The following is a 15,506-nucleotide window of genomic DNA, read 5'->3' as shown; positions in this document are numbered from 1 at the left end:
ACAAGGAAGAGAGTGCCAAGAGCAGAGATCTGGGTGTACAGCTGGGGAAGTTGAAACCTTTCCATCAGCCTTGTCTACCACATGCAAATGTGACAATAGGGATGGCACTGACCTGGTACTGCACTGAGGACCCAGCTGGGAGACTGAAGGATCATTGCAGCAGGCCCTAATGCATGACTTGTTTAGATTTGTTTCCACTGGTGTTTCTGTGTAGAATTTGGACATTCCCATGGCAATAGAAAGGACAAGGGAACTGTCATGAGTGTGTATTGGAAACATTCCAAAACCACATACCACAACCTGCACCCCAGAAATGGTTTGGAAGCTTCAATTCCAATAAAAGGAGGAGCCCTAGCCACTCTCCAATCTGTGATAAACACCTAATCAAAATGAGGCTCTGCTAAACAATGAGTAGGTTGTGTTCTCCACAACAAAAACCACATAAGCAATCATAGAAATAACAGGCAATGCACACACAAAAATGACGTGGCTTCACACCATACCAAAAACAGATCTCACAGCAATATCATGGAAATGTGCACAGCCAATATAAGAAACCTTCCACTTAAAAAAGTCCTTCAAGTCTACAATAGATAACTGATAATCTTTAACCCATAAAGATAGAGAGATATAATAAAATGAAAAAGAAGAACCATTCCCAGACCCAACCTCCATCACACTTGGAAACTGAACAAAAAATAATTAAAAAAGGAAGCATGTGAAAACCCTTATCTACAGATCAGACTGAAATAAAAATTAGATTATGACTTCTGTAAAAAAAAATTGTTTTGCTTTTGTAAAAAGTCTGAATTTTCAAAGCCACATTTTATATTCTCCACCTTCTTTTTCTTGTTAGTGAGCCTGAAAAAGGTGTTTCCTCAATGACCAAGAAGATCTCAGGTGTTGTCAGCAGGACTTAAAGCAAGCCTCCTCTTACTTGCTTCACCAAAAGAATATCGACATACAGTTCCTGCCACTGAGCCTAGAAAGCAGGCAGTGAGACAACATTCAACATTGTTAATCATCAGAGAAATGCAAATTAAAACCACAGTGAGATATTTCCTCATACCTATCAGGATGGCTATCATCAAAAAGACCACAATAACACAAACATTTGGCAACAATGTGGAGAAAATGGAACCCATATATCCTGTTGATATACAGTTTATACAGAGACTAGTGTGTGAGAGCTGAGTCCTGGAGGCCTGTGACTTACCCAGGAGTTCAAGTCATTGCAGGCAGCAGGTGCTTCTTGAAATCAGTTTTCAGCCCTGGCTGTCCTTGGGCATCAGTCTCCCCAGGAGCTGAGTTCCCCAGCATCACACCCCCTCACCCAGAGATTCTGATACAATTGGCCCAGGCATCCAGATTTGAAAAGCTTCCCACTTAATTCAATGTGCAGTCACATTAAGAGACACTGTGAGCAACTAGTTCACGCTGTGTTTAGTCAGTATAGTTTATACACAAAAAGCAGGAACAGTAGGAACAATAGAAATGCAAACTATTACAACCACCATGGAAAACAGGATGGTGGCTTCTCAAAAAACTAAAAATAGAACTACTGTATGTTCTAGCAATTCCTCTTCTGGGTATTCATCCAAAGAAAATGAAAACATTAACCTAAAAAGATATATGCTCCCCAACGTTCATGGCAGCCTTATTTACAATTGCCAAGATATGGAAGCAAACTAAGGGTCCATCAACAAACGACTGGATAAAGAAGTTGTGATATATATACAATGGAATATTACTGAGCCATAGAAAAGAATGAAATGTTGCCATCTGCAATAATATGGATGGACTTGGAGAGTATTATGCTGAGTGAAATAAGTCAGACAGGAAAAACAAATACTGTATAATATCACTTATATATGAACTCTAAAAAAGAAAACTAGTGAACACAACAACAACAACAACAATAACAACAACAACAAACAGACTCACAGGTACAGAGAACAAGCTAATGGGTATCCATGGAGAGAGGGAAGAGGGGAGGGCAAGACTAGGGTAGGGGATTAAGACATACAAACTACTATGTATAAAATAAATAAGCTAAAAGATATATTGTACAGCACAGGGAATATAGTTGATATCTTATAATAACTATAAATGGAGTATAACCTTTAAAAACTGCAACCTGAAACATATAATATTGTACATCAACTCTACCTCAACTAGAAAAAAAGTCTAAGACCAGTTTGCCCCATGTGACCAAGGTCCCTCCAGTTTTGCCTTCTTTTCCTATCTGTAGGGCTCAGTGTCATCATCTGTTAAATAAGGTACTCAGGCTACAAGACCAGCCCGACTTCAAGAATCCCATAAATCTACTGAACGTGAACTAAATGATCAAATGAGAAAACTCAACCCCAGCATGAGCAATCCTTACTGCTGGCAGAATTTTAATCTCCACCATGATGAAATGAGGACTAAATAGTGCACATTTGTTCCTTGCTTTCATGGACAGGAAGACACAGCTAATGTTATGTGAGATTAAAAAAGTAGGCAGAGCAAGACACATACTGCACTAAACTTTAATACTCCCATCTTCCTTTGCTTTCCCTTCCTTGCACATTTACTGGAGGAGAGAGGTGTTTAATTAAGATTATATATCAATAAAAACCAAATTATAATTTGTTTTTACCCATCATAGTTGTCTATATAGGAAAATGTTTTACAATAATAAAAATAACATTTGTTAACTATAAAATTTCAATTAATTTTAAAACACAAAGTGTAGAAAATAAGAGTTATCCATCTCTCATGCCCAGAAATATTTTATTTCCTTTAAGGAGTTTAGCAAATATCATTCAAAACCTTTCCTTATATATATATGTATAAAGTATATTTTAACTAAAATGAAATAATACTATGTGTAAATTTTACAACTTGCTTTTCCATTTAACAATATATACTGTAGACGTCTTTTCATTTGAATTTACATTGATTTATCTCATTATTTTTAAAGACTGAATAGTATTCTACTGTCCAGATGAAATAAACTATATTAAGCCCTCCCTACTTAGCCTGGCCCTCTCCTTCCTAAGGTTCAGGTCCCTGCATCTGAGAAGGGAAGACGTGGTCTGGGGGGAAGAGCAGGACATGCAGGCAGAGGTGAGCAGCCAGGGAAGCAGGGCTGGCTGACCACCACTTTCTGACCCTTCCCTCTGGCTGTCAGCAAGTATCCCTTCATCTGACAGTTACATGAACTGCCTTTTTCTCCTTTCAAGTTTCAAAATTCCCTGCACTCAAAGAATTTTGGAGAAACATTACATGAGCATTTTCTGATTGTTAATTTCAGGTTCCTCCTTCTCTCTGACAACAACACATCTGGCACTAATCTAATACTCACGTAGCAAGACCAGCGAACTCACAGAAAGCATGAGGGGAAGGACCCCCTTGATCTTTCAGTCAACATGGAGGGTTAAAATTGTCCAGTTTAAAATACAGCTGGGCAGATAAGAATAAGAGATATTAGAATTTTTAAATCAAATACTTCTGGTTAACTGAGTCATATTTCCAAGTATTTAAGTCATCCAAACTCCAAGAAAAATATTTTACCAGGAATCTGGCCCTTAACAAATCCTATAAAACAGAAGTCAAATAGAACTGTCTGCAATCTGATGTTAAGAATCTATTTTTCTCAGAATGCTGGGCCTTTAATTCCAGAATGAAATCCAAGCACCTTACCCAAGCAGCTTACACCTTATACAGCAGATGGTGGACATCAATGGGACAGTTCTGTATTACTTTGTCAACAACATCTGAGATGGATTCCATAAAATCCGGGTTGGCAAACTGAATTTTATACAGATATAAAAGAAACATTACGCATTTCTCTCAACAACTTTTTTAAAAAGTAACTTTAACAAATACAGAATTCACTATGCCTTTAAAACCATCACATTGGAATGAATGTGTCAAATTAATCCAAGTGACTCTGTGCATGGAGTGATGATGACATGTCCCCTCAGGAGATGAAATGTGTGGCTTTAGTGAAGGAAAAACATCAAACAGTAACAAAGACAGACCAGCCCTGCGTTAGAATACACAGTGACTCACAATTTATGTGAGATTGTAAAAACAAGTGCACAGTATATGTGACGTGTAATGAAAAATATTGTGAGTAGATAATGAGCATATCATGTATAGACACTAATGTCATGAAAAAGTTAGCCAGGATATAAGAAAAAACCTAGTCAGTGACTCACACTGTAAATCTGAGCTAGAAGACTGGGAAGGGGGAATGGTGGTGGCTTCTAAGTGAAACAATCAATATGGTAACAATCATGTTATTGAGTAAAAAATCTTACATTCAATTCCATAAGTGAAATAAGCTAAAGTATAAGTAATTCAGCTACAAAATTCTGAAATATGCTTTAATAAATCATTGAAAGTGTTAATGTGCTCGAGGGAAGAAGGCACCATGTAGCTGTTCACTGGACGTTGTTGGTTTATGTGTATTTTAACTGAAGACTATCACAAACGATGAGTACCGTGATATTAGGTACAGTCAGACATACATTGTGTGCAATTTCCCTGAACAAATGATCATACACATCGAAGAACAGGCAGTGGTTTGTATTTACCTATTAAATGTAAACTGAATGAGGCAGAAAAATATACAAAATACAAATAAAGTCCATTTTACTTAAACCTTAAAATATTGCCTCTTAGTTACTGCTTTTGCAAAAGCAGTAATCATTCTTTGTGACTACTCATTAAACTGATAATATCTCTAATTCTTCTTTCCAAGGCTGTCCTCAGACAGAAGCTTTAACTTGCAGCAGGGAACACAGCAGGACCAGCTGTCCTGGGTTAAAAGTTGGAATGAGGACGGATCGTCATGAGTGATGGGAAGGTTATATGTACACTATCATACTCTTACACAAATTCCAATCAGTCCTTGAGATTAACTAGTTTTCATATTAGTATGAAATGAATTTCAAATCCATTATCTTCTATTGCTCTTAAAGCTTCTTCCTAACCACAGTTGGTTTAACCAACCATTAACTGTTTAACAGATAGCCAGACCCAAAAAGGAGCACGCTGAAACACCCAGTCAAGTGGGTGGACCATGCAGGAGCCAGAGCAGCCACTGAGGCTGCAGCCTACACTCCCAAGGTCCTCCCTGAAAGGTGGCCACCTCACTCAGGAGCCCCACGGAGAGCCACTCTTGCACAAACGAGGTGGCAGCATCGCTCCACACACATCATTCTCTGCACACTCAGAAAGCAAATGTCTTACCTCTGGATGAAAGAAAATTTCAGGGCCTGGGAACCTTTCGTAGCCAACATCCATAATGAACTTCTTCTGGCTGATGGTATTATTCCCTGTGTGCTGTTTGATCTACTTCCACGGATCCACGTCATACTTGGCAAACTCCTTGATTATATCGGGGCAAATGTGACAATACTTCTCCTGCAGACACACACACAAAGATGTCACCAGGCATTAGCCACCACCCAGTCTGCCCTCCAGCAAACACCCAGTAGCTCCAGCATCACATACCCCGACATCAGTCCTGCCCATGGCCACAGCTCCAAGGGACACTGGGCACAGTGATGTCTAACACCTATGCTCTGGCCATGTACATTTGCTTTCTTTCTAGCTCTGCTGTTAGTCCCAGCCTCACTCTGTCACATGTTGCTGCCTACTATCTGAGATGATGTCTGACGTTGCCTAACAAGTCCCTCGTCTCCATCTCCTCTCACATTACTTCTTGTATGCCCCCACTTGGCACCTGCCCAGGAACTCACTGCCACCCACTGGGACCAGCAGACCCGCATCACAGCCCAACCCAGATCTGAAGGCAGCAGATCTGGCCCTGTGCTCACCAGAGCCGATCGGCAGGTGGTTAACCTGCTTTGCGGTCTGACACAGCACTCTCAGTGGCTCCACAACAGAGTGAGTGCCTAGGAACGTGGGATGCACAAGTGACTAAAACACACACAGACCCCTGCCCACTGGCCCATACACTGGTTGAGAGTCAGAGAAACCAGTGATGGTGATAAATAAGTAAATGGCACAGCACTTTTTAAGGTTCTGGGACCATGAACCAAAGAAAAGGTCGACTTTGGCAGGATGGAGCTGTCACACATTGGGCATGAGAACATTCTCAGTGCCAGCCCCAGCCTGTGCTGTGCAAAGTGTTTCCTCAGCTGATGATGCCTGACTGGGGGTCTCTGGGTTGATCATCTGTCCTTAGAGCTAACCTCACAAAAACAGCAGGTGGCCCCTGGGTACCGGATTCTGAAAGTCAGCTTCCGGTGGGCCAGGTGGGCTTTGTTCAATGCCTGCACTGTGTCAGGCCCAAAGCTGGTGCTCAGGAGGACCTCTGAAGGCATTTTCATGATACTAAGTTCAAAATTTCTTAGAATCCCTGAAATGAAACCTAATACTATCCTTGGTATACTCTGCACAACTGTAAGACTGATGGGCCAGACGCTACACACCCCTGTGCTCACTGATAACTGAGTGAGTTAGTCCATACAACTTCAAATCTACCAGGCTGAGGGCAGAAATAGTAAGTTGTCCTAAAACACCTGGTCAATGTCTTGTAGTATCTCAGAGGCTTAACTGAACACAGGAAATACCTCCACAGAGTTGACGGTGTGCAGTGTGTCAGCTCCAAGACCTGGACCACCGCTGCCCCCACCAACAGAATCCACGCATCCACAGGCCCACTCCTGCCCACAGGGGCAACAAGACACAGGGTAACTCTGACCCACCCCCACAGAGAGAAGTGGGGCAAGAACTAACTGACAATGGGGTTGGGGCAGCTGACCTGCAGGGAACACAAGGAGTTCTTTCACTCCCGACCTTCATGGCTGAGTGATACACTGTCACTGCCCAAATGGGCCAAACCTGGTTCAGGGTCAGAGATGGACCCCAGAGAGCCAGTGAGGAAGGTAAAGCCCACTACGAGGACTAGGAGAGCAGCCTCTGTCAGTCAGCACACTCAGGGCCCCGCTCACCTGCATGACCACCCTGATGGTCACGAGCCAGAGGCTGTGAGACATATTGGTAACAGGAGTGGGTTGGTGAGGGAACTTGGGTCAAATATCCAAATTTATTTCCTTGAAGAAACACAAGGAAAGGACTAGGGGAAGTTCTAGGAAATATTTTAACATGAAAAGAAAGTTTTATGCTACTTTTGTAAACCTTCCCCCAGAGGGAAAGTATTGACTCCCATGGGCTTCCCAGGACCACACACCCAAGATCTGAGGTGCCCCAGCCCAGGAAACTCTAGTCCTGGGCACACCCAGTCACTTGGCCACCCTACTCACAGTAGCCCTGTCCCACACCAGTGCACCCTGTCCTAAAAATTCCTCTGCATCCACCAAGAGTGTCGTGCAAAATGTAGGACTCCCCCCAGACACTACATTTCCTTCAACAAGCCTGTTACTGGGTGCAAAGGGGGGAGGCTAACCTCCCTTAAACTCCCCTGCAGCTCAGAAACTGTGTGTTCAATGTCACATGTCACCTCCATGCTTAAATTCTTCTCCAAAAACAAAATCTTAGCTCTTTATATAATAATTATCCTTGTATTACTAAGAATCTCTTCATTTTGACTAAAACAAAACAAAAATGAAACAGTAATTTGTCCTGATTTTGCAACCTGAAAAGAAAATTGTTTCGAAAGGGGTCTGTCAACTGCTACCTACAGAGTGACACAAAGACCAAACTGATGGATGAGACAAGTGGGCATTTTAAATAAGGACCAATGAGCCATTTTCCTCCGAATCTTACTGATTTAATTTTAGAGCATCCTGTAACTCCTCCAGCATGGTAACGGAGTCTAGAAAGCACAGGTGGACTCTGTTCAATGATTCACCCTCGAACAGCATCCCTCTGAATGGTAATTCTCAGGGTACAGAACCAAACATAGCAAGAGCTGGAAATGAGTTTGAATTCTGGCTGACTGCACAGGATTCCTCACAGTCACTGCTGCTGCTGTCTGCTCCTTACTTGGGAAATGAAGCCTGGAGGGAGAGGTGCAAGACACATTGGCTAATTGAAGGTTCTGTCTAATCAGGCTCCAATTATATGACATCATACTACACAGGATGCTCAATACCAGTTATCAAGCTGCTCTCATTTACAGCTGGAACCTCCACAAGCATCCATGTTCAGAGAAGAGGCTGAGCTTTCAGCCCCTTAATTCAAGTGGTAAGCAGATGGATACCCACATTCATGGGGAGGGGAGGGAAGACATGATGGGAGCAGGGGTGGCAGCCACAAGGGGAAATGTGCAAACACCATTTCTCTCTCACCCCCAAACTGGCCCATTTCCCATCTTTTTTTACATTAATGGCCTTTGTAGTCTCCAGTGGTTGCTCAGGAGGGATTCCCACCTCCCTGTCCCTTGGCAGCTGTTGAATGAAATTCATAATATCTCTACCTGCAATAGGGATATGTTTGATGCAGCTTCCAATTACCTAACCTTCCAGAGACAAAGAGGCAAAACACCATGTGAGTAACCTCAGGAGGGAAGCCCTCCCTGGACTCTAATTTAGACTCCTGCCCCCACCTGCCCTGGCAATGCAAGCATTTACTGAATCCCCACTCTGTGCAAAGCTCAGGACTGGGGGTGGGGGGATAAAATGACCATGCATGCAATTCCATTAGGAGAACCTGAGATGATCTGTAAGCAACCAAAGTGGCCTTTCCATTAGGAATGTGAAGAGAAAACCACAGAAGGTAGTTAATTTCCAAAATGCTGCTGTCTGTCTGAACAATGGATCATTTTACTTTGTTCCTCTAACAAAAAGGAAAAAGTTTTAACTATTAATTTTATAAATATTTTTATTGATTTATAGGCATTTTACAATGTTGTGTCAAATTCCAGTGTAGAGCACAATTTTTTCAGTTATACATGAACATATATATATTCATTGTCACATACATTTTTGCCGTTTAACTATTAATTTTTAAACCAACTACAAATTGGCTTGCATTTAAAAGTCAACAATCTGGTTAGCATGCAGGACTTAGAGTGTAACAACCTGGACTCAGATCCTGGTTCCATATCTGTGGGCAGAGTAACCATGGCCACACCTGTTAACACATATGTTTCAGTCTTGGCACCTTCACCCATCATATGGGGCGAGTGGGTGCACAGAAGGGACCTAGTGACAGGCAGTGGGTCAAGCACACAGCATGGTTTAGGCATGCATTAAGGACTCAATAACCGATCTGCTCACTCTAGAAAGAGCTGCACTTGGTAGGAAGGAACAGTCTGGCAGGTTCCCCTCAACCCTATGCTATGTGATATCCATGCTGGGGGGAGTTTGGATCTGCTCACCCAGCTGCCCTCCCGGGCCAGTGACCAGGCTGTCAGCCATCACCAGCAGGACAGGGCCAGGAGCTGCTGTGTGACCCCAGGGCCTCACCAGCCCACCAGGGTGCCACTCAACATTCAGGCCACAGGTTGGGAAGATCCAGCTCATGCTGGTGGGAGCAGCTGGGCAGAGTGGACAATGTCCCCAACTGCACCAGGTAGAGGAGGCACTCTGAGCTCCCTGATGGCACTGGCTGCTTGTCACACACTCATGGAGACAGAAGGCTGGAGCAAATCCTCATCCATCTGACAGATGTATCAGTTCCACCGAGTACAAGCACAGACAGTTACCAGTGAAGTTGCAAGAACAGGTGACTGAATTCCTCTTATGCCTTCTGAGGTGCCCAACTTCTAGAAGTGAGAGAGTGTGTAGCCTTTCTCAGGTGTCCAAGCCAATTGTAAAATATTTAAGATCAAGATAAAAGATATGTACATATTATTAAAATCAAAAACTTAAATTCATAAGAACAGTAGCTCTCACAAACAGAAACTATTCACGATTTCTATACTCAATACATTACATATAAAATTTTCTAAAATTAATTCAATCCATATTAAGTAAGTATCAGCTTCATCACAGATTAAATATATTAAAATAACCCACAGCCAACAATAGGAAAACAAGTGAATTGTGCTATACCCACATGATGGGCTGTTAGGTTGTTACTAAATATTTTTCCACAGAGTATTTAACCATAAAAACACATCAGGGATAAATCAATATGCAAAACACAACTTCAGGAGCACATTGTACAATTAGAACATTAAATCAGATGGAGGGTATCCCAATTGTGTTTAAAATATGATCATGTGTCTAAGAAAAATAGCTCAGAAGGCTATACCAAAAAAGTGTGGCACAGTCCTCTGGGCAGGTTTGTGGGTCACTCTATTTTCTTCTTTACATTTCTCCATTTTATCTAAATTTCGTACAATAAATAATTTTTATAATTGGGGGAAAAAACTGCACTAAGAAACAGAGAAAAATTTGAACAACAACTTTCTCTGTAGGCCTGCGTGCAGTGTGAAACTTGTTTTAGATGCACAGGGGAGGACAGGAAGCAGGCCCACAGGCACTGGCCCTGACCTTGGCCTGCACTGACCTCTGAGGATATGACCTCAGAGAGGAGCCAGGTAGGACCACACAGCAGGTGGCACCAACACACCTCACACCCACGAGGGGGAAGTTTTCTGAGACTGGCTGAAGGGGCTGTGAGCACAGAGCACGCTCTGCAGGCTTCCTGCCTCTCCTCACCCCAGGGCAAAGGGAACACTGGCAGGGTGTGAGGACAGAGGGGAAGGATTTAGTTTTTTCCTCCTGACCGCAGACATGTCAGCCTCCCCCTGCAGTGATTTCTGAACTTTGAGGAATTAAAGCACCATCATATTAGTACATCATCCCTGCAACGTCCTGAAATAAAACAGTGATTATTTTTTAATTGAAGTAAATGAATTGTTTTTAAAAACCCTAGTTTACATTTTTAAATTTAAGTCTCAGTTGATTTACAAAGTTGTGTTAGTTTCCAGTGTATAGCATAGTGATTTATTTATTGCATTTTTAAAAGGAGCTTAACATATACACACATAAACCTATATTCACTCAAAAGATAATTGTAATACACAAAATAACAAACATCAGTATCAGGGGTTGCCTCCAAGAAGGGACCTGTTGGAGGAACGGCAGGTCTGACTTCCCACTGTAACTGCCTCCAGATAGCTTCAATTAATTTTCAAAAAAACAAACAAACAAACAAAAACCAAACTTTAAATAATTCATTTAACTAGTCCATTGGACAAATATATATAGTCTCTTGAAGCCTGAATTAGGAATCACTTCTGTAATATTTTGAAAGTTAGAACCGAAAAGTGACATTGCAAAGCATCCTGCAAGTCAAGGTGAACAGTCTCTCCTTCTTGGCTCTTAAATAATTTTTAAAAAACAAGAAGCAATCCTTTCCAGCCCGATCTTGTCACAGAACACAGATTCACCGTCCAAATGGCCATGCAACACACCCACTGATTTCCAGATAACAGTTCAGAATGAAAGCCAGGAAGACCCTCCTGGCAAAGTGACACCAGGGCCAAGCAGAGCGCGGGGACATCAGACTGCACCTGACTGCAATAACTGCTACCACAAATTTCCAACTGCCAGTGCCAAAGAAACTGGGCATCTTCCACTTTCTCACATATCTGGGTTTAAAGACTCTTGTTACCTTTGCTAAATACAGGTATGTCTTCAAAAGTGGTGTTTTAATTAACAGAAAGGTTTTTTCCTTTCACTGCTTCCTTCACCTCAAATCAGGTTAGGCCCACAGAAAGAGCAGAACTGGGTGCCCTGTTGACCACTGGGATAGCATGAGTGACCCCGTCCCTACTGTCAATGATGATTCCTGTTAATGTGTATTCACCAACTTGTCATGATGTCCAGTACACACCTAAGGCCAGGCCTGCCTGCACAAAAGCCACAGAGACCATCAGCATGGGGACTTTCTCAAGTGTTCCACCAGCCTGTCCTCAGGTTTGAGCAATAAGCCCTTTCTTTCTTACTGAGTCTGAATGAACTTTCCATTCCCTACCTTCAATCTTCCTCCCAAATCCGAATTCCAAAGTGGACAACTAACATGTAAATTTGGTGCACTTAATCTGGAGGAATCAACTTCTCAGTAAGATAAATCAATGCTTTGCAAAGAAAAGCCAGTGAGAAAGGAATTTTATTGTGGAATCAGGAGGTTTTAATTTCTAATCCTCTGGTTTCCAGTGTGGGTCCACAGATGGGTTGCAATAAGACTACTTGTGGAGACTTTAGAAAGACAAAATACTGGGCCTGTCACCCAGAAATTCTCATCTGGCAGGACCAGGATGGTGGTTCTCAACCAGGGGCAATTTTGCCCCCAAGGAGCACCTGGCAACATATGGTACCATTTCTTGCTGTCACATTTGGGGGAGAGGAGGCTGGTGGTGGTGCTTCCCCTGGTGGGTCAAAACCAGAGATGCTGCTAGACATCCCATAACACACAGCTCAGTACCCACCTCTCCCCCAATGACTGTCTGATCCAAAGTGCTGAGGCTGGAAACCCATGGTCTGATATAAATTCTGAGAATGTGTACTTTGAAAAACCCTTTTGAGGAGACTTTGCTGCACAGACCACTTTGAGAACCACTGGTCCAGTGTTTCCTAAAGTGTCTCCTAGTCCATGGAACAGAAACAGCTTAGGGGAGAGGAAATATTTCTGGTTAAATTTGGAAGTGGTGGAGTAAACAGAGTTCTCTAATGCAGGCATTCTCAAAGCCTTTACAATGCTGCTGTGTACTGAGAATCAGCACACAGTGGACACAGCATGTGGAATTTTCCAAGTTAATCATCTATGCAACTCCTCCTCTTTTTTCCTACCTTAAGGAAATAGAAAATGCAGGAAACATTTTGGAAACAATTTTATCATTTATTCCCCCAAATTTCAGTCAATCCCCTTATATAGAGTGACAGATACATTACACCTAAAACCAACAACCCCCCCCCAAAAAAACCAAGCAGCTCCAGGGGAAGTTCTGCAAACTCATGGATCCACAGGAGCTCAGATCCACAAGGGGCAACCCTTGAAAGGCATTTGTTTTCTTTTCTTTTTTTTTAAAAACAGATTCTATAGTATGTTTTCTTTTTTATGTTCAGAAGTAAAAGAAGCCAAAGAACCACACCTACATCTTTATCTTGTCTCCCTGATGGTACCTTAGATTTGAATGCATGCAAACAGACATAAGCTGGACAAATTACACCAGCAGTAAAAACAAAAATCACAGAACTTACTCTGTACAGTGTTTGAGTTTGGACCTGAATGGGACGTGTTCGTGTGCACTTGAGTGAATGGGAAAGGAAACCACACAACACAAACTTACCGAGGCCTCTAGAATCAACATTTCTTCCATATTAGACAACTAAGGTCACTTGGGAATCATGAAAGTCACTTGTCCTTACCTGAACTGAAATGTAGAGTCCTAGTACATTATATAATTCAAACATAATTTCTGCAAGATATTCTCTATTTTCTGGTGTATTCAGGGGAGGTTCTGTCTGTAAGAAAACATTCACTATATTTAGTGTTCACCCAAATTTCATGTAATTACATCAGAACCACAAAAAGTTAATCTAAAAGCATGTTCATTAAGATGCTGTACAACTCCCTAATTTGACAGACAGTGTACACCTAGAGTGATTGATTAAAGATATTTTGGCTGTGGGGTTTATAATCTTTGAGAGAGCAAAGCCTCTCTAAACACTTCTGCTCTTACTAATCCCCCCCAAAACAAGAACAAGTTACAGAAAAGGAAACTCCACCTCGGATAACAGAACACCCAAACACCGTGAATCTGAAGAGATGTGCATTGAGCTGCCAAGGGCAATAACAACCCCATCGAGACCAGATGAGTGAGGACATGGAAAGTGAAGACCAGTGACTCCAGACACCAGGCAATAGCCAGTTCTCCAGAGAAGAGCAAAAGCAGAGAGCCCTTGCTTGGAACCAGAGAAGTCTGAGCTGCACAGATGCAGGACCCTTGCTCCCCAGGCCCCTGCCCTCAGACCACAGGCAGAAAGGTGGGATTGAACACCTCCACCATCAGCTGTGAGAAAGACAAGCCCAGGGCAGAAGCTGTTTCACCCAGATGCTGCCCGCCACCCAGCCTAAACTCTCACACACAGCCAGTTCAGGAAGAGCTCCCCTCACTCAAAGATGAGGAAAGAACACAAAAAGATCAGCCAAACACCATATAAAAACACTCATAGAAAAAGAGATGGGAGGGAGAAAATAGGAAAAATAAATGGAAGATAAAAAACATGTATCCAGGAAAATATAAAAATAAAGCAGATGAAAATCATGACATAGATATCTGAATTTTTTGAAATGTCTATTTAAAATAATATCTTATAGGAAATTAACAGGATTACAGAAAGATAAAAATTAATAAACCTGCTTTTTGTCATTCAGCAATATGTTGTGAACATTTGTCCATGTCAATAAATATGGATTTACATCACATATTTAAGCTGTAAACAAAAAAAAAAAAAAGAAAGAAAGAAAAAAAAATATCTGGGCTTTTTGACAAAAAAATAAATAAATAAATCCACATTACCCTTTGTTATATACTGGGCTGTGTGTCCCAAAACTCTTATGCTGAAGCTGCAACCCTCAGGTGACTGTGTTTGGAGATGAAGACCCCTTGGGGGGTAATCCAGGGTCAGTGAGGTCACAGGACAGCACTAACATCTCTGCAGGAAAAGGCAGAGGCACCAGAGAGCTCTCTCTCACTCACACACAGAGGAAGAGCCACACAATGACCCGATGAGAAGGAGACCATCTGCAAGCCAGGAAGAGAGATATCACCATAAATCAACCATGATGGCACCTTGATCTCAGACCTAAAGCCCCCAGAACTGTGAGAAAACAAATGCCTGTTATTGAAGCCACTCAGCCTGTGATGTTTTGTTAGGCTTATTGAGCAGAGCAACATATTCTTAAAGCAGGAAATAGGCAGCCTGTCTCAGCCATTGGCACAGCTACATGTAGGACACTGGGACACACAGGGCCACACTTACAAACTCTTCCAGGAGGAAAATACAACCCCAGAATTCTACACCTGGCCACATGCCAATCAAGACTGTTGCAAAAACAAAATGCCTTTAAACATACAACAACTTGAGAGAATTTGGTTTCTATGAACCCTTCATGAATTAACCATCAGACAATAAGCTTTAGCCAAATAATAAGAATGCCTAAAGTACAGCCAAAGACTTACAGTGAGCAAGTAGTCCATTTAAGATGTAGGGATAAATACTTTTCTTTTCTAGGAGAATCTATAGCTATAGCTAACAGAAGGTAAATATTATAAATTAAAACAGCAGAAATAGTATCAAGTTGGCAGGCACAGATGGAAAGGAGAAAAATATAAAGACACTGATACCCTTGTGTCATGAAATCAAAAGATATTGTTTTATTGGTAGAGCAGCAGAGACATCAGTAAACATAAAGTTATAAACATAAATATCAGAGTAAGTTCACTAACATAAACAATCAAAAGCAGGTGATAGAAGAAAGGATGAGGAGGAAAGAAATGTGGAAATGTACCAACTTGGTCACTAAGCACAGTAGGAAGCAATCATCCCTAAACAAATACAGGC

At 41.8% G+C, this 15,506-nt stretch overlaps 1 long non-coding RNA gene across 1 annotated transcript; it reads right to left on the bottom strand.

Moving 5' to 3' along the window:
* Nucleotides 1-8,787: 8,787 nt before the first annotated feature.
* On the bottom strand, nt 8,788-14,231 carry LOC141575644 (uncharacterized). The gene is made up of 2 exons (XR_012503334.1): nt 13,308-14,231; nt 8,788-9,714 (listed from the first exon to the last, which is right to left on the bottom strand). It is a non-coding gene; the product is annotated as an uncharacterized LOC141575644 (long non-coding RNA).
* Nucleotides 14,232-15,506: the final 1,275 nt, after the last annotated feature.

This window comes from Camelus bactrianus, chromosome 30, assembly GCF_048773025.1.
Source record: "Camelus bactrianus isolate YW-2024 breed Bactrian camel chromosome 30, ASM4877302v1, whole genome shotgun sequence".
Lineage (NCBI taxonomy): Eukaryota > Metazoa > Chordata > Mammalia > Artiodactyla > Camelidae > Camelus > Camelus bactrianus.
Note: the sequence above shows the minus strand (reverse complement) of the source record. Positions and strands in the feature narration are given on the sequence as shown.